This window comes from Arvicanthis niloticus, chromosome 2 (assembly GCF_011762505.2).
Source record: "Arvicanthis niloticus isolate mArvNil1 chromosome 2, mArvNil1.pat.X, whole genome shotgun sequence".
Taxonomy (NCBI): Eukaryota; Metazoa; Chordata; class Mammalia; order Rodentia; family Muridae; genus Arvicanthis; species Arvicanthis niloticus.
The window spans coordinates 109,137,179-109,157,916 of NC_047659.1; the positions used below are offsets into that span (position 1 = coordinate 109,137,179).

At 37.9% G+C, this 20,738-nt stretch overlaps 1 long non-coding RNA gene across 1 annotated transcript in view; it reads left to right on the forward strand.

Moving 5' to 3' along the window:
* Positions 1 to 231: 231 nt before the first annotated feature.
* LOC143441194 (uncharacterized) overlaps positions 232 to 20,738 on the forward strand; it is a 30,001-nt gene continuing 9,494 nt past the window's right edge. Inside the window, exon 1 of the long non-coding RNA XR_013108423.1 lies at positions 232 to 417. This is a non-coding gene — a long non-coding RNA (uncharacterized LOC143441194). The remainder of the gene's footprint in view (positions 418 to 20,738) is intronic.

Here is a 20,738-nt window from a genome sequence, read left to right on the forward strand (position 1 = left end):
AAGAAATAGATTTGGGACAGAATAACCCTCTCACCCTCAGCCCCCCATGACCATGTCCCATCAGCTGGCACTGGATTTCTTATATTGTCTTTTGACTCTTTTCTGGGACCTAGATTGCCTCATTTAAACCAGGAGTTAAATATTAAATTTATGTTTAATAAATGACAGACACTTTTGGCAGATAGGACACAGTACAACCAGTACCTGGTAATCTGAGCTGCAGCTGGCAGTGTGGGTGCTATGCCAGCTGACAGGGGAAATATGAGAAGTCAAACCCAGTCGAGAACTCCAAAAAGTCTTAATTGAAATGTGTGTCAATACTTACAGATAATGTGAAAAAATACCCGAATATAACTTCTTAAACTTTCAGGAATCTTGAGAGCAGCAGGACAGCATCTCAGCATGGAAAAGACAATGGTGAGTTTTAATGAAGCTTCCTTGCCCCACACATGCACCTTCCAGATAGGGGCTGGGATCTGCACTGCACGTTGCCACTGGGCCCATTTATTTTTATATATACTTCTGACCTGGATGCTTCTAAATTTGAGAAACTTGAAAAAATCCTGACAGTAAACTCCCATTGCTTTTGTGGCAAAGTGTCTTAATTATCTTTAAATCACAGCATGCTAAAGAATGCCTGGACCATATTTAGCAACCAAATTGAGGCCAGGGAAATAGTTCAACGGGTACTTTAAAAAGCTGTCAGTTGATAGAACTACTTCTTGATTGTTACTAATAAAGTGTATTTGTTAGAGTTAATACCCGATGTCACAAACATATCAATTCCTGTAATAGTTTCTTCTTGAGCTTTCAAAACACACAATAATTAGAGGTGCTCACAGGGAATAAAACTGACAGTGCCAATAACTGGCTTCCTTTTGTTGGGTATAGAAAAATAATTAGCACAAACTGCTCGATAGGGGAAGAACTGAAAGAGGAAGCCCAGAGTGCAGAAGACCTCACTGGGATCCAGATATTTGTTATGGCTCTGATAATTGCTAGAAAGGGTTTTATGAGACAAGTTTGAATGTAAATGAAGATTACATAATGGAAAGGACATGTTTATGCCACAAAATTGGATTAATCGAATATCCTACTGATTGGTATGGGGCAGCACCTCACCAATTGTTGAAGAATTTCTCACGTTAAGGTTTCTTTTCTTTTCTTTTTTTTTTTTAAGCATTTGTACTTGTTAGTTAATGGAGAAGCTACTGACAGATGGCAATATTTGCTTAAGATTTCCACTGCAACACCCAAGTCTCAGACACAGACACAAACAAGGTATCTGGGTGTGAAGGTCTCACTGTCCCTCTGTCACATAAAGCAGGCATCACATACTTCTTCAGAGTACTGTGACCTCAGAAGATTTTGGAACATCCACAGACTGGGGAAGATTAACAGGATTTATATGTACTGATGGGAAAGGGCCACTCAGCACCTGGAGATAGCACCGTATTCAATCAAGGGAAATTAAATTCTAACAGGATTAAAGGAGTCAGCAGCTAATACATGGAAACATGATTTCCTCCAAGCTGAATTGCACACTGAAAGCCCATCTTCCATGGGCAAATCCACTAAGGACATGGCACAAGGCATTAAGGAAGGAGGCAGTTCAAAATATGTACAGCAAGTCTAGCTTCTCGTTCTGCCATGGCAACACAGATGTTTTGAATCTTCTAAGATATATTGCCTTGTTTCTCAACTGTGACTGTAAAAACATTCATCAGTGTATGTTGTAGAAACAACCTAAGCAACCTGAAATTATACCAAGTTTGTGATGTTACCACACACAAATACACACATTAAGAGAATAAAGGAAAACCGTAGAAGTCATGAATTTATATCATGAATTTATTTCATTATTCCCAAAATGGTTTTTTTTTTTTTTTTTTTTTTTTTTTTGCATTTGTAACTGTGTATCAGAAACATGGCTGCCTGCACCTCTCTTTTGGGCATTTCTGATTGCACAAGTTCTTTTATAATTCAAAGGAGATACCCAAGGTTTATGCAAATAGAGACCAAAAAATATCTCTAAGAGCAGTTACCAGGACCTGTCTTATTCTCAAAATTGTTTCTATGCCTCAGAAGAAAGACACCATTTTTCTGGGGGTAATGTCAGTCTCTCATATTGCTTCCTGTTGTAAGGGCAACTTGAAACAAAAGACTCCAGTCTTCTGGGTTGCTTCAGTCTCCTTGTTAAAAATCGATCTTAGGCAATTTGAAGCTTCAGTACTAAAAAAAAAAAAAAAACAAAGACTGGTGAAGGGCCCCAGCTAAAAGGTGAGAGGCCCTGTTTTAGCTGAAACCTGCCTTTCCCTGGGGACCATCGCTCCCTGACAGCCTCTCCAACAGGCTTCTTGTTCTCATTTCCAGCAGTTCTCAGCCAGGGAAGGAAATTGGTCTCTGTGGTAAATTGATTGAATTAATGACTCCAATACCAGTACCCTTACCCTCTGCCTTGAAGCGTTCTAGTGCCCACTTCTTCTGATCTTAAGCCCAATAATGTGACTTATTTTGCCCTCTGGGGTGATAGTAAGTATAGTACACAGAGTTAAAAAGAGTGAATATTGGGTTGTTTTTCCTGCTCTCACTCAGAAATTATACCAAGGGCTGGGTGTAAAAGAGGACTGGGTAAGCCTGCTAAAACGATGGAAGCCAGACTCAAGCCCAGTCAACCTAGCAGAGAACATCCTAAATGAGCCAGGAGCCTGTGATACCCACTCAGAGAAGAGCCCAACTAAGGCCACTTCTTGTGCTGCCTTTGTTTTATTTTTAGATATTCTTACTTTCTTTTACAGACTTAGATCTTTTGAACCATAATGAGACTTGAACACTCTTCCTAATGGGAGTATGCATTCTCCCCTGTGTGCTCAACAGTAGCCCCAGGGTCTCTCTAGTTACATCTGGACATTTTTTCTTCAAAAGACTAAGTGTAATAAAAAATAATTCATACAATAATTAGGTATTCACTTTGCTAAATGTTAAATGCTTTATACAATTTGATAGACTTTTTAAAAAGTTATTATGTAGAGTTTTTTTCCCCTTGAGAAATGAGATGATCCAAGAAACTATATTTTTAGAACTATTTTGGCACATAATTTTCTAAAGGAGTCTAAAAGGTGAAGATTAAGGAACTTCATTTAAAGTTGCTGACTTGCCTTTATGATAATAATCAATTGTATGACAGAATCCAATCTGTGATGTATATGAGAACACGCTCTGTACCTTTACTCATGTGAAGTTAAAGTGTTTTAGTTTAGGACTCGGTTAGTGTTTTCCACTTTGGGGGGAAGTTCTAGAACTCGAGCAGAGGAGCTCATGTATACGGACACTCTCTACCATCGAGGCACACCCTAAAAGGGTACATTCTAGAACTATGAAAACAAGTAAATGTACCCTAACATGGCAAATTCTAGAAATACTAAACAAGTAAATGAACATATTTTATAAGAGACATGCTGTCTTACTTAGGTTTCCATCACTATAATAAAACAGTATGCCCAAAAGCAAATTGGGAGGGAAGGAAGAGTTTCTTTGATCTAAAATTCGCAGCACTGTTTAGCATCAATGGAAGCAAGGGGAGGGACTCAAACCCGAAGGCGAATACTGAAGGAGAAGCCATGAGACAAATTGCTTCCCTTTTTCTTTCTGTTTTCTCAGCATATGCAGCTCAGTTCCAGCAGCTCATGGGTGAGACTGCTCTCCACACCATGGGCACAGCCCTTCCATATCAATCATTAACCAAGAAAGTGCCACATGGACTTGTGTATAGGCAGTCTGCTGGAGGCATCTTCTCAGTTCAGGTCCTCTTCTTAGATAATTCTAGGGTCTGTCAAGTTCATAAGACAAAAATGAATCAAATAAACTAAGCCAAAACAATCAGACCACACACCAAAAGAGTCAAGGGTCATTACAGAGTAATAATAATTAATAATAATAATACAATAAATAATAAGTTTTAAAAGGAAAAATTAAACATGTAAATACCTAATAATTTAACATTTATGGAAATGTATATTTAAAATAATAAAATGTAAATAGATAAACTAAAATATTTGAAATATATTTATAGTTTTGGAGAAGGAAAACTCTTAAGTAAGTTACAATGAGTTTAAGAATTAGAGACATTTGACTAAATTAAAATTCAAAACTTCTGGATATCAAAAAAATATAATTGGAATGTGTGTGTGTGTGTGTGTGTGTCTGTGTGTGTGTGTGTGTGTGTGTGTGTGTGTGTGTATGCTATAGGGTTTTGGCTTTCTTTTTCTACCATGAAAACTCGTGGCTGGTCTTGTGTTAGTAATCTTGTGTTAGAATCTTTGTGTTTCTACCTCTTAAATGGTGGGATTGCAGCCATATACCATTACCAGGGCTAAATATAGATTTACTTAAAACATGAAAGAACAAATTCTCTATCTGTGTCTTCCTTGCCATAGAAGTGTTGTAACTTGTGGAGAAGAGAAAACAAATGAGAGGAAATGCACATGTGTACTAGGGTGAGGATCAAGTTACAGGGACTTAGACATAGACCTTTTCTCAGGGACCAGGGGCAAAGATTTTTGGGTTGGACCATTTTTGACTCTCAATGTATTTCCTGTGAGAATCCTGATTCTAGGGCCTTTGCTATAATTCTATAAGGAAAATGAGCACTCATTACAAATTAAAAGAAACATTTGTAGCTGTTGTATCCTACCCATTAATGAAAAAGCAGTGCAATGAATTGGAATATAGCCACAAAATAAAACATCAGAAAGTCTTAATAATTGTGTTCAGTTTTACAATGAGTAAATTAATTAAAAATAAGAATATTGCTGAGTTTAAAGGTGCCTCATAAATTGTGTAATCCATGATACCATTTCAATAAACTCAAAACTAAGTGACATACTATCAAGGATTAAGTAAACACAGAACAAAGTGAATACCAAAAAATAAAACATTATTAAAATAAAAAAAAGATTAATAATGGCATGATTTAAGGTCTGGGAATGGAGAGAGTGACGGGGGAGAAGAGGAAGGAGAAGGAGAAATGCATGGAAGGAGACAGAGATTAACGAAAACTTAACAAACAGCAAGTTTTGATGTGATATATGACACTTGGATCTCATCTTTCGGCCTATCCAACTTCTGTAAAGTGATAAGGGACATTTCAAGTCAGATTAGAATTCTTGGCATTTGCTATTCAGAATGTATTTTCCATCTTGAAGTCTCTGTGTTTGAAGCCAGGAGCAATTACTTTTCAAGTGGATATACTGTCACCGCCTTTCAAGGTGTGATTGTCCCACGTTTCATCATAACTTCTTGAGCCGGCTAGAGGTTCACATGCCAGACATTATGAAATAAATGGGAATTGGAATTCTCTCCACCTGTAAAGCAATGGAATGCAAAATTGAATTCTGACTAAAGGGCAATCAAGGGGCACTCCTCTTTTTAAGAGAAGCATAGATTGCAAGGCTTTGGTGCTGATGCATAGACTCATTTGAATACCTCTTTGCTTTTTGCAAATCACCAGCAGTCAAAAACCTGTCTTTATAAGATGTCTTCTACTTTTTCAAGTAAGGTTATTTCCATACAGGAAGTACAATTTAACAATTTTTCAAAGAGCATTTTTTTATAGCAGTCTTGATGATTATCCATTTATTCAAGATTGATTAAAAAGCTTTACAATGGATTCTTTATACCCATAGGGGCAACTATCATAGTTCTGTGGCTTCTCTGCAAGAAAGACTTTAACAGTGAATGCCGACACACCGGAAGACCAATTCGTTTGATCACAAAGAATTCAATTGGCTTGGAAGAAAATTTGTTTAGAGGTCCTATGCCCTGTCTATCCTATCTTTATCATGATATGACTATTTGGTTAAGATTCTAAAAACTATCTTAGCTGTAATTGAGAAGGCAAAACTCTTCCCCAACTGAAAATTGACTTCAGCAGGTCAGTCATTCTCCATAGCATTTGGCAGCTTTAAGGGAATTATGGCTATATTTCCTTTTAAGTTTAAGTTTCAGTACAATGTTCACAACTAAATACATTCAAGGCATTCAGTAAACTAAACACCGTAACAGGCCATTCTGAAAATTAAGGTTCTGTAACTGGCCTACTTTACATACATGCATACATACATACATACATACATAGACACATATGATAATAGTTCAATTTCTCTACAGCCAATATATTTTTAGTATGTAAATTCTGCATACCTTAGGGAAATAAACCAAGGTAATTGCTATATAATTACAGAGATCCAACTGTGTGCCACTATCCCAGTCATTTATTAGCTAGGTCAGGAGCCAAGGGCCCACAAAGCCTCAGTGTATTTAAAATTTATAATTAAATATAAAAAATCAGTGTATTTTGCATGCCTTTTTTTAAAGGTACCAGAAGATTATGGCTATCATACATTCTTCTGTAAAAATTTTGATTTACCTTTTTTTCTTAGAAGTTTGCATATAAAAAGATAATAGTTCTTTCTTAAAAGAAATTCCAGCGTAAAGTTCAACAGATGGAAAAACAGACAAAACATGGGAAGAATGTCTCTGAATTTCTTCATGTCATGAAAATATAAATCTGAAAGTATAAACAATCTATATCAACATTTGTAACTTTAAATGTCCCCCAAAGAAGGCTGCTGTGGACACTGGAAGAGTAAAGGGAAAAGAGACTGAGTTGGTCCATGTTCCCTGAGAAACAAATGCCAAGCCAAGAATAAACACAAAAATAGTGGCAGTGGTGTTCTGAGGGACATATAAAAATATTGAGAAGGATCTGTGAAAAGCTTCAGAGTTACTAGACCATGGAACATATATCATATATAAAAATCAGAAAGGAAGGGAGAGAGGGTAAAAGTATCCTAGATCATGTTTCTGAAAATTTGTGAAAGAGTTGGAAGTAGTTTTTAATCAAATTCCATCATTAAAGAAGGCTCAAGTTTCTCAGACTGGACCTATTTTCCCATGATGTACAATGCGGCTAATCATTGGCTGACAGTAGCCAGTGGGAGGTACAGCCTTAGCATAAATTCATTGTCAGGTTGTATACCTCAGTGATTAGACTCCTGGAGTTTCTACTTCATGCTGTGAATGTCTTCACAGGCTATGAAAAAGACAGAAATACTCAAAAGGCATCTAAAGAAGACATTTTCTCAAACTTACTTTCTTGTTAAAGTAAGTCATTATATAATATCAAGTTTCAAGGTTCCAATTACTCACAATACCAAGGATTTATTTCTCACTCATAAGAGTGCGGGTAACATGGCTAGGCATAAATTTATGTCAGCTCTATGTACCTGTCATTTTAAGATCCTGTCTACAAAGGAGGGGTGTCAGCATCTTGAAGGTTGAGAAAATGGCAAAGAACAAACCTGACCATGCAAATGCTTTGCTTCCATCACATGTGAGCGTGCTCCACAGCCAAAATGAGTTGCATAGTCCAGCTCAAAGTGAGTCCTGTTATGTGAGGAAGATTTAGAATTCTAAACATAAAGTGCACAAGTGTACACTACTACTCTGATGAAGCAATTAAAAAATGCCATTTTTTTTTATTGAAAACTAATGTTGCTCCCGTGGTATAGAGAATATTGTCATTGTAAAAATTAATAAGAATATTAGATATATCCCAATAGCTGGAAATTCCCCACCCCTCCTTTTATCTTCCTCTTTTCTGGATGAGACAATTTGATGCCAGAAAAAAATAAAGATATACATAGTACTTATGAAGTCAAAGACTTGAATCTCAAGTGAACACAATAGTGAAAAAATGGTAAGTTTCATCTTTATTTTTGTCTATTCTGAATATAAGAGGAAGACAGGAATATTCTGTGGAAAAGTTATTACATACACAAATAATGGAGAAGTATTTTTGGTGAATAGAAAAACATATAGACTCATGAAACTAAAAGTTTTCAACAGCAAATTGCCACTCAATAATTAGAAATATAAAGTCCATATGATCCATCATTTTCATAGCAACATGTTCCAATGTAGAATTTTTTAATGAATCTAGAATGCAAAATGGCAAAAGGAAAAGTTTATTCCAGTGGAGCTATCATACATAAACCCCAAACATTCATCCATCAAGAAGGCTAAAATCTTCACTATACAACTATCAGCACTTGAACTGGATTAGTGGTATATGTAAGACAATAGGGTGGGAGGCTGGATTCAGTCTTCCTCATTGTAAGACAATAAAGAGAATTTGGCTTTGAACAAAAGAAGAGAGGGTTGCTGGGGCGGTGGTGGCGCACGCCTTTAATCCCAGCACTTGGGAGGCAGAGGCAGGTGGATTTCTGAGTTTGAGGCCAGCCTGGTCTACAGAGTGAGTTCCAGGACATCCAGGCTACACAGAGAAACCCTGTCTCAAAAAACAAAAACAAACAAACAAAAAAACCCCTCAAAATAAAAAACAAAACAACAACAAAAAAAAACAAAAAGAAGGGAAGGCACTGACAAGACGGAAAGACACTTAACTACTGACAGCCTGAGTTTTATCTCCTGAATCCATGTGTTTGAAGGAAAGATTCATCATCAGGAAGTTTTCCTTCAACCTCCACATGTATGAAATGGCACATGTTTACTCACACACAAGTGTGGACACACATGTATATACACACAGATACACATATATGCACTAAATAAAGAAATAAATGTAAATGAAAACAAAAACAAACTAGCGGCACTAAGATCTTGGGTCTTTGTTAAAGTTAGAGGAAGTTTTAAAAATTGACTTCTTAATTTGTAAGTAAATAGAGAACCTTTCAAAATAACCTCTGGCAAGCAAGCTCACGGGAATAAACAAAGGCATGAACACCAAGAGAAAAATAAAAGGGAATTTATGCCCTCACCCTTTCCAACACAAGTGTTCTTACCAAAGCAAGAAAATAATGGAGTCCTCAAGTAAGACAAAGAACAAATTGAGATAGGACATTCTTCCAAGAAGCAAGAGAAAATCTTATAGTAGATAATGTTATTGCTATGGAATAAGTGATCAAAGATGAAATGACAAGGAAAAAAAAAAACAACAAAATAAACAGAAGTAGAGGAACTAAAGGAAAAGCTGGTGGAAAAAGTCACCTGCATTTTATACAGTTTCATAGTAAATAAAGTCATAATTTTCTTTTTTTTTTTGTTTTTTTTTTCATTTTTTTTTATTAGATATTTTATTTACACTTCAGATGGCATTCCCTATCCCCATTCCCACCCCCCCACCCCCCTTAGGAAACCCATATCCCATGCCCCCTTTTCCTTTTTGCATTTATACATTTTTTTAAAAAAGAATGTTAATTATAGGCTTTATAAGTTTGGAATTGTTCAATCAGAGGTGTAATCCACTGACCGACTTAGATATAACAACTATCTTTGACTGGTGGAGATACATGAATATCTGCCTCCCTGTCTCCCCCCTCTTTCTCTCTTTCATCACCTAGCTTCTCCTCTCCTTCTCCTCCTCCTCTTCTTACTCCTTTTCTTCCTCTCAGTACTCCTTCTACCTTATCTCCTCCTACACATCACCCTTCCTGTTAAAATGAAACTTTTCTCTCAAAATACAATTAGAGCATAATTATGCCAATTTGTACCAGTGAGGTACAGGATAGTCCTAATACCCAGTCCATCCTTTTGTTGACTAACCAGCTCCTCTGTCATCTATTCTAACTAGAACATTTAGTTCTGAACCTGGCTTTAGGATGAATGTCAACTGACGACCATCCACTCAAATCTTTTCTCTTAATGTCAATAGCTATATGTTTTCAACCCCATCAGAAATCCAGAATGACTGAGTTAACTATAATTGTGGGAAGCACAAATCGTAGTTTCTAAAACTTAGCCAATTTATAGAGACCTCTGACCACCTGGACACTCGCTCTACTTCAAAACGTTGGAGCATCTGTTCTTCTGCCTTCTGGTCCAGGATCTTCTGACAGACCTTAGTGCTGCAGAATTATTAAGGGCTGATTACTCTGTCTAGGCAGATATAATCAGTCGACTATTCTGCAAGTGTGTCCTTTTCTGGACGGTAATTTGTCTGTAGAAGGAAAGTGGCAATTCTTGCCTAGTGGCTGTCTCACCACAACTGGAGTAACTCCAAGGATGCTCAATTTCTTCTTAGAATTTAACATAGGAAGCTGTCCGGAGCAGACAGGTCTCTAATGAAAATGAACATTAATACTGAAATGTTTGTCATGTCAATTCTAAGGATTTCTGATGTTTTGAAAACCAGCTATCCATGTAAGGTAATTTGGACTGTTGCCTGTTAACTCCACTCAGCTATTTCTAAATAAAACATAGAGAACACCCTTATAATAAACTCCAAGTCATGAATTTGCTATAGTCCCTTAACTCACAGGCTCACCATCTCAAATCAGTTAAAAAGAGTTAAAGAAGGACTGGGTCTAAGCTTTGTATTCCTAAATGTGTTATACTGGTACAATGCCTATGAGAGTAACAATATTTGTCTCACTCTTATATCATTAAGAAGCTCATGCCAATGAAAACCTTAAAATTTGTAAACAAAGTAAATTGGTGCCATTTAAGAATTTATATCTTCATCTTGATATTAATTATACAGATTTCTACTAATAGATTATGGCTATGCAATAAACCCTAGCTAATTCTCTCTATTCTGACAAAACCACTACTTTTCCCTAGAGAGACAGCCCAATATTTACCACCTTAGTCCCCTAGCCCAGGGAATAGGGGCGCTGACTCTTCATTAGCTTCTTCAAGCTGATTATGGGCGTTGAGATATTAGAAGAGGAGTTGGGGGGAGAGCAAATTGACAATCCTCTGATGCTGTGTCTTCGCTGCCTCCAGATGGAATTTCCAGACCTCTGAGGTTTGAGCAGGTCTACCCAGCTTGCTTGTTGAGTAGATACACCAAGGCTGACCATTCTGCAATATACAATTCTCAAAACAAATTTTAGTATCAAGATAGTTTTTTTTTTTTTAAAGAGGGCTGACATTTTATTAAGATTGTTGGTTCTACTCGCTTTTCTATTTTTTCCCCTCTTTTATTGGATATAATATTTACATTTCAAATTTTATCCCCTTACCATATTTTCCCCACCACCCAGGAACCCCTTATCCCATCCCCCCTCCTCCTGCTTCTATGAAGGTGTTTATCCACCTACCCCCAGCCCCCCTCCCCACCCTCAGATCCCCGCCCCCCCCCCCCCCAGTGCTCAGCCTTCAGGGTACCATTGACCTTGTCTCCCACCTATGTCCAACAAGGCCATCCTCCCCTACATATACTGCTGGAGTCATGTGTCTCTCTATATGTGCTCCTAGGCTGGTGGTTTAGACCCTGGGGAGCTCTGGCTGGTTGGTATTATTGCTCTCCTCACCGGGCCACCAGCCCTTAAGGTTCCTTCAATTTACTCTCTAGCTCCTCCATTGGGAACCTTTGATCAGATTAATGGATAGCTGTGGGTATCTGTCTCTGGGTATGTCTGACTCTGGGAGACCTCTAAGGAGACAGCCTTATCAGGCTGCTGTCAGCTTTCCCATCCTGACATCCCTATCAGCGTCTATTTTTGGTGACTGCCCATGGAATGAATACCCATACGGAATGGTCTCCTTACGGCCCCCCCTTCAGATTCTGACCCACACTTTGTCTCCATATTTGCTCCCTTGGGTATTTAGTTACTCCTTCTAAGAAAGACCTAGGCATCCTCACTTCTTCTTTCTTCTTCATGAGCTTCATGTGGTCTGTGAGTTGAATCTTGGATATTTCAATCTTTCGGGCTAATATCTGCTTATCAGTGAATAAATACCATGTGTGTTCTTTTGTGATTGGGTTACCTCACTCAGGATGATATTTTCTAGTTCCATCCATTTACCTAAGAATTTCTCAAATTCATTATTTTTAATAGCTGAGTAATATTCCATTGTGTAAATGTACCACATTTTTTGTATCCATTCCTCTGTTGAAGGGCATCTGGGTTCTTTCCAGCTTCTGGCTATTATAAATAGGGCTGCTATGAACATAGTGGAGCATATGTCTTTGTTATTTGTTGGGGCATTTTCTGGGTATATGCCCAGAAGTGGTATAGCTGGGTCCTCAGGTAGTGCTATGTCCAATTTTCTGAGGAACCGCCAGACTGACTTCCAAAGTGGTTGTACCAGCTTGCAACCCCGCCAACAATGCAGGAGTGTTCCTCTTTCTTCACATCCTCACCAGCATCTACTATCACCTGAATTTTTGATCTTAGCCATTCTGACTGGTGTGAGGTGGTATCTCAGTGTTGTTTTGATTTGCATTTCCCTGATGACTAAGGATGTTGAGCATTTCTTAAGGTGCTTCTCAGCCATTCGAGTTTCCTCAGTTGAGAATTCTTTGTTTAGCTCTGTACCCCCTTTTTTAATGGGGTTATTTTGTTGTTTGGCATCTAATTTCTTGAGTTCTTTGTAAATATTCGATATTAGCCCCCTATCGGATGTAGGATTGGTAATGATCTTTTCCCAATCTGTTGGTTGCTGTTTTGTCTTGTTGACAGTGTCCTTTGCCTTACAGAAGCTTTGCAATTTGATGAGGTCCCATTTGTCGATTCTTGATCTTAGAGCATAAGCCATTGGTGTTCTGTTCAGGAACTTTTCCCCTGTGCCTAGGTATTCGAGGGTCTTCCCCAACTTCTCTTCTAATAGTTTCAGTGTACCTAGCTTTATGTGAAGGTCTTTTATCCACTTGGAGTTGAGCTTTGTGCAAGGGGATAAGAATGGATTAATTTGCATTCTTCTACATGTTGACCTCCAGTTGAGCTAGCACCACTTGGTGAAAATGCTGTCCTTTTTCCACTGGATGAATTTAGCTCCCTTGTCAAAGATCAAGTGACCATAGGTATGCGGGTTCATTTCTGGGTCTTCAATTCTGTTCCATTGATCGTCCTGTCTGTCTCTGTACCAATACCAAGCACTTTTTATCACTACTGCTCTGTAGTACAGTTTGAGGTCCGGAATGGTGATTCCCCCAGAGGTTCTTTTATTGTTGAGAATAGTTCTCGCTATCATAGGTTTTTTGTTATTCCAAATGAATTTGTAAATTGCTCTTTCTATCTCTATGAAGAATTGATTTGGAATTTTGATGGGTATTGCATTGAATCTGTAGATTGCTTTTGGCAGGATAGCCATTTTTACTAAATTAATCCTGCCAATCCAGGAGCATGGGAGATCTTTCCATCTTCTGAGATCTTCTTCAACTTCTTTCTTCAGAGACTTGAAGTTCTTGTCATACAGATCTTTCACTTGCTTTGTTAGATTCACTCCAAGATAATTTATTTTATTTGTGGCTATTGTGAAGGGTGTCATTTCCCTGATTTCTTTCTCTGCCTGTTTATCCTTTGAATAGAGGAAGGCTACTGATTTGTTTGAGTTGATTTTATATCCAGCCATATTGCTAAAGTTGTTTATCAGGTTTAGGAGTTCTCTGGTGGAAGTTTTAGGTTCACTTAAGTATACTATCATATCATCTGCAAATAGTAAAATTTTGACTTCTTCCTTTCCTATCTGTATCCCTTTGACTTCCTTTTGTTGTCTAATTGCTCTAGCTAAGACTTCCAGTACTATATTGAATAGGTAAGGTGAGAGTGGGCAGCCTTGCCTTGTCCCTGATCTTAGTGGGATTGCTTCAAGTTTCTCTCCATTTAGTTTGATGTTGGCTACTGACTTGCTGTATATTGCTTTTACTATGTTTAGATATGGGCCTTGTATTCCTGATCTTTCCAAGACTTTTAACATGAAGGGATGTTGAATTTTGTCAAATGCTTTCTCAGCGTCTAGTGAGATGACCATGTGGTTTTTCTCTTTGAGTTTATTTATGTAGTGGATTACATTGATGGATTTCCGAATATTGAACCAACCCTGCATTCCTGGGATAAAGCCTACTTGATCTTGATGGATAATTGTTTTGATGTGTTGTTGGATTCGGTTTGCGAGAATTTTATTGAGTATTTTTGCATCAATATTCATAAGAGAGATTGGTCTGTAGTTCTCTTTCTTTGTTGGGTCTTTCTGTGGTTTAGGTATGAGTGTAATGGTAGCTTCATAGAATGAATTGGGTAGTATTCCTTCTGTTTCTATTCGATGGAATAGCTTGAAGAGGATTGGTATTAGGTCTTCCTTGAAGGTCTGAAAGAATTATGCACTGAAACCATCTGGCCCCGGACATTTTTTGGTGGGAAGATTTTTAATGACTGTGTCTATTTCTTTAGGCGTTATGGGACTGTTTAGGTGGTTTATCTGCTCCTCGTTTAACTTTGGTACCTGGTATCTATCTAGAAAATTGTCCATTTCCTCCAGATTTTCTAATTTTGTTGAGTATAGGCCTTTGTAGTAGGATCTGATGATTTTTTTTTAATTTCCTCTGTTTCTGTTGTTATGTCTCCCTTTTCAGTTCTGATTTTATTAATTTGAATGCTGTCTCTGCGCCCTTTGGTTAGTCTGGCTAAGGGTTTGTCTATCTTGTTGATTTTCTCAAAGAACCAGCTCCTGGTTTTGTTGATATTTTGTATAGTTCTTTTTGTTTCAGCTTGGTTGATTTCAGCCCTGAGTTTGATTATTTCCTGCCGTCTACTCCTCTTGGGTATACTAGCTTCTTTTTGTTCTAATGCTTTCAGGTTTGCTGTCAAGTTGTTAATGTATGCTCTTTCCACTTTCTTTTTGTGAGCACTTAGAGCTATGATTTTTCCTCTTAGTACTGCTTTCAATGAGTCCCACATGTTTTGATATGATGTGTCCTCATTTTCATTTAAATCTAAAAAGTCTTTAATTTCTTTCTTAATTTCTTCCTTGACCAAGTCATCATTGAGTGGAGCATTGTTCAGTTGCCAAGTGTATGTCGGTTTTCTGTTGTTTTTGTCCATGTCAAAGACAAGTCTTAATCCATGGTGGTCTGATAAGGTACTGGGGATTATTTCAATCTTTTTGTATCTGTTGAGGCCTGTTTTGTGACCAATTATATGGTCTATTTTCGAGAAGGTACCATGAGGTGCTGAGAAGAAGGTATATTCTTTTGTTTTAGGATGAAATATTCTATAGATGTCAGTTAAGTCCAATTGGTTCATAACTTCTGTTAGTTTCATTGTGTCTCGATTTAGTTTCTGTTTCCATGATCTGTCCATAGCTGAGAGTGGGGTGTTGAAATCTCCCACTATTATTGTGTAGGGTGCAATGTATGCTTTAAGTTTTAGTAAAGTGTCTTTTATGTATGTGGGTGCCCTTACATTTGGGGCATAGATGTTGAGAATTGCAAGTTCCTCTTGGTACATTTTTCCTTTCATGAATATGAAGTGTCCTTCTTTATCTTTTTTGATTACTTCTGGTTGAAAACTGATTTTATTCGATATTAGAATCGCTACTCCAGCTTGTTTCTTGGGACCATTTGCTTGGAAGATTGTTTTCCAACCTTTTACTCTGAGGTAGTGTCTGTCCTTTCCACAGAGGTGTGTTTCCTGAATGCAGCAAAATGTTGGGTCCTGTTTACGTATCCAGTCTGATAGTCTATGTCTTTTTACTGGAGAATTGAGTCCATTGATATTAAGAGATATTAAGGAAAAATGAGTGTTGTTTCCTGTTATTTTTGTTATTGGCAGTGGAGATATGTTTGTGTAGCTACCTTCTTTTACGGTTTTTGGAAGATTACTTTCCTGCTTTTTCTAGGTTGTAGTTTCCCTCCTTGTGATGGAGTTTTCCACCAATTATCCTTTGAAGTGCTGGGTTTGTGTTGAGATACTGTGTAAATTTGGATTTGTCATGGAATATTTTGGTTTCTCCATCAATAATGGTTGACAGTTTTGCTGGGTATAGTAGTCTGGGCTGACATTTATGTTCTTTTAGGGTCTGTATGATATCGGTCCAGGATCTTCTGGCTTTTATGGTCTCTGGTGAGAAGTCTGGTGTAATTCTTATAGGTCTGCCTTTATATGTTACTTTGCCTTTTTCCCTTACTGCTTTTAGTATTTTTTCTTTGTTTTGTACATTTGATGTTTTGACTATTATGTGGCGGGAAATATTTCTTTTCTGGTCTAAACTATTTGGAGTTCTGTAGGCTTCTTGTATATTTATGGACAGCTCTTTCTTTAGGTTAGGGAAGTTTTCCTCTATACTTTTGTTGAGGATATTTACTGGTCCTTTAAGTTGGGGGTCTTCCCCCTCATCTATTCCTATTATCCTTAGGTTTGGCCTTCTCATTGTGTCTTGGATTTCTTGTATATTTTGGGTTAGTAGCTTTTTGTATTTTGCATTTTCTTTGACAGTTGTGTCAATGTTTTCCATGGTATCTTCTGCACATGAGATTCTCTCTTCCATCTCTTGTATTCTGTTGGTAATACTTGTGTCTATGACTCCTGATCATTTTTTTAAGTTTTCTATCTCCAGGGTGTTCTCACTTTGTGATTTCTTTATTGTTTCTACTTCCATTTTTAGATCCTGCATGGTTTTGTTTAATTCCTTCTTCTGTTTGGTTGCATTTTCTTGCAATTCCTTAAGGGATTTTTGTGTTTCCTCTCTAAGGGTTTCTATCTGTTCTTTGAGAGTGTTATTTATGTCTTTCTTAAAGTCCTCTATCATCATCATGAGAAGTGATTTTAACTCTGAATCCTGCTTTTCTGGTGTGATGGGGTGTTCAGTGCTTGCTATGATGGGGGAACTGGGTTCTGATGATGCCATGTAACTTTGGTTTCTGTTGCTTATGTTCTTGCGCCTGCCTTTTGCCATCTGGTTAATTCTAGTGCTACCTGTACTTCTGTTTCTGATTGAAGCCTGTCTTTCCAGTTGTCTCGCTTGTGTTTGGTCTTCTAGGAGTCCAGATGTCTCTGTGATTTTTTCCAGCTGCCCTGATTACAGTGGTATCTCTAGGATGCCTCAGGATATGGTGCCTCCAAGGTAGCAGTCCAGCTAGATGTCTGCTGTTCTGGGTGCAGTGTCTCCTCTTGGATATCTCAGGATATGTTGTCTGACACTCTAAGTTCAGTTGTTCCTCTGTGGCTCTGGGTTGAGTGGACCTTCCAGTATGTCTCAGGTGGGATCCGGGGTCCACACAACTGCAGACCTGGTAGAGGTCTGGTCCGGACCTCTGACCTGGGAGATGGGCAAAAGGGGGGTGCTAGCCGGCAGGGGCATGGGGGTGGGGGAGGGGTATCTGCTGGATTCTGAGCACTCAGGGCACCCAGCTATGAGCTCAGGGTAGTATGTGGGTTTTCCTACCTAAAGCTGGTTGCGGGATCTGTGGATCCCCCAGAATGTGTCTGGCGGAATCCAGGGTGCACTCACCCGCAGGCCTCAGACCGGAGGAGGGGCGAGCAGCAGAAGAGGGGTGCTAGCGCTGGCTATGGGTTCTATGGATCCCCCAGAATGTGTCTGGCGGAATCCGGGGTGCACTTACCCGCAGGCCTCAGACCAGAGGAGGGATGAGCGGCAGAAGGGGCGTGCTAGCACTGGCTATGGGTTCTATGGATCCCCCAGAATGTGTATGGTGGAATCTGGGGTGCACTCACCCGCAGGCCTCAGACTGGAGGAGGGGCGAGTGGCGGAAGGCCATAATTTTCAATAAACTGAAAAATGCTGTTTGTTATTGATACCAAACCACGACAATAAGACAGAGAGAAAAGAATGAACAATTTAACTTATATTAAAATGTAATTTGAAGGTAAAAAATAATAGAATTAATAATAGTTACTGGGATTAATGCTAAAAATGAAAAAGGTCAAATTTCCAAACAATTAACAGATTTATTTTGCTGCTAAATGAAAGAAAAACCAAAAGAACCTATATAGTTACAAGTATTTCAAAGATTACGAGAAGGCACATGATATGTTTAAAAATATATTTAAACATTAAACAACATAGTTACAGTTACAGCATAGTTGTATAGACTATTTGGTGCATTAAGCTTAGTTTTCATATACGTGTAATGTGGAACACATGATGCCTGTAAGTCTGTGCATATTTGTGGGTTTATTTATCACAAAGAAATCATTGCCAAAATCACAAATCCTATTAAAACACAAATCAGTTCTTCATTTAAACTGAGAAGAAAAGAAGGACAATTGCTGTCATCATAATTATTTATAATTGTTCTAAAATATAAAACTGGAAGTATGAGGGAAATTATTATTTACAAATTGTGTGATTATATCATCTAGGAATCTTAAGCACAGCAAGAATTGGAGCTAGTAAAAGAATTCATTTATGCAGCCAATCAAAAGACAATCAGATGTAGTTTTCTTGTATAATAATACTTTAGAAAGTATAATAGAGAAAATGATTGCATTCACAATAATTATACATATTAATATTTCACAAATAAATAGTAAAAAACCACTATAACAATAATTTAACAAGCTTTGTATAAAAAAAAATATGGCAAACTCTACAGGGAGATCTAGAAAAAGATTTAGGCCAATGAGAAATTGTATTTTTTATGGCTTGATGGCAATATAATGGAATCTCAATTTTTAGAAATTTAACAAAGACATCAAAATAACATAAAAAAAACAATGTCTTGATTTTTTTGTAATAATTAGTAGAGTCTATTTTAATGTTTAACTGAAAAAAGTATTCAGATATTATTAGAAAAATAAAAGACAAGAAAGGAAATATAAAAACTTTGGATCTTTGGATTGCCAAAGACACAATGTATAAATAAGAGTACATAGAATGGTACAGTAATCAGGAAATATTGGGGTTTAATGTTTCTACTGAAATAGTGAGCTACCTATTAGTTCCTCACATATTGCTGTGATAAAACATCATGACCAAGGCAACTTACAGTACCATGACAGAATGTGGCAGAGACAGCTGAGAGATTCACTACTGAATCACAAGCAGAAAGCCAAGAGTAAACTGGAGATGACAGGCAGCTTTGAAATCTAAACAAAGCCAGACCCCAGTGATATATTTCCTTCAGCAAAGCCATGCCTTCCTACATCTACCCAAACAGCACCATAAACTGGAGAGGAAACAGCCAAACATTCGCATCTATGAGGGATATTCTTACTCAAACCACCATGACTAGTTAAACATTTGGTGAAATAGAGAAAATCATATGTGCATGTAAACTCTTAGTAACAAGAAAAGACAAAGAAAAAAATAGATTTTATAAAAATTAAAATATATGTATTAAATACATTGTAAAACAAAAAGCAACACTGAAGAAAAGAATATTTTATATGTGATTTAGTTTGGTACTCAGACTAAAGAATCCTTACAACTCAATAAAAAAAAAAAGAACAACCCAATTAAAAATGAAAACAATGAGATACCTATTTATACCCAATTAAAAAATAAACAAAGGTTTTGAGTAGACATGTCTCGAAAATAGTATTTATAAATCATCCCTCAAAACATGCTTAGATTAACTGTTCATTAAAGAAATAAAAATAATAAAGACCTCTGCCCATGGAGGAAGACACTCAGAGGCCCTGGCCACTGCCACATAGCCTGGGCCTGTGGGCAGGTGGGTAGGCAGCGCCACCACAATGACCAAGTTTGTGGTGGGGAGATAGAACACAAAGTAGCAGAACGGATGTGCACTTTGAAGAGAGGCCGAACTGGAGACACAGGAACAGCCTGATGTGAAAAGCTTGTGCTGCCACATGAGGCCGTGGTGAGATCCTGGCCAATACTGCTGCTGTCAAGGGTCAAGTCTGGGTCCGTGGCCCTGCAGCCACAGGGATCTATGGCAATGTTCGTAATCCATATAGCTACCAAAGGTCATGCAGATGTGCCGGATCTGAGCTGCTGCCTGGGTTTACGTTGAAGTCCCCATCCCTCATCTAGGCAGCATGGGAGAGCTGGCCCTGAAAGTAGGAGAGCTGACCTTGACCCATGCTGGCTGCAGCACTCAAGAAGCAGGTCCTGCACCTCACCTGGGCAGTGCATTGGAGCTGGCTATGGTGGCCTACTTGTGGGAGCTAGCCCAGATGGTATGAGCTTGGGAAACCCAGCCAGATGCTATAGGCCGAGAGCTCCTCACCTGACAAAGCAGGAGAAAGGACTCTTATGTCAAGGGCAAATGAGAGCTGGCAGGCTGATTAACTCAGCTAACACCCTGGCCCAGATCACAGGACTTCAAGTTGTCCCATCCCAACATCTACTCCATCTTTGAACTTCTGGAGTGTATGAAAGGGTCAGTCCTGCATAGCCAAAGCTGCAGGACTTCCATGGCGCAGGGCAACAACAAGGTATTTTCATCTGACTTGAACAGGCTGCATGCATGTGGTGCATACACATACCCTAAGGCATATATATATATATATATATATATATATATATATATATATATATATATATTGTGTGTATGTGTGTGTCTGTATACATATATATGTATATATATGAATTAAATAAACAAATATGTGAATATAAAAATGAAAACTAAGAGATACATTTTTATACAAATTAGAATACCACCAGCACCAATACTACTAATGTATCAGATGTTTACAGCACTATGATGATGTGTAAATGACCATACATTATTGGAGGGAATGTATAATGATATCTTTGCTATGAAAAGGTTCATGATTTTTTTTTTCCAGGTGACAACTGATATGTGACTCAGAATTCTACTCCTAATTGTATTTCCATTAGAAACAAAAGACACATCCTCAAAGAAACCTGTACATGAATGTGAATGTCATAGCCTAATCAATGAATGAGTGAAAATTGTGGTTCACAAATGTAAGAAATTGTGACTATATTTATTAAAAATCAATGAAGTCTTGATACATGCAGCAACTTAGATGAACTTCAAA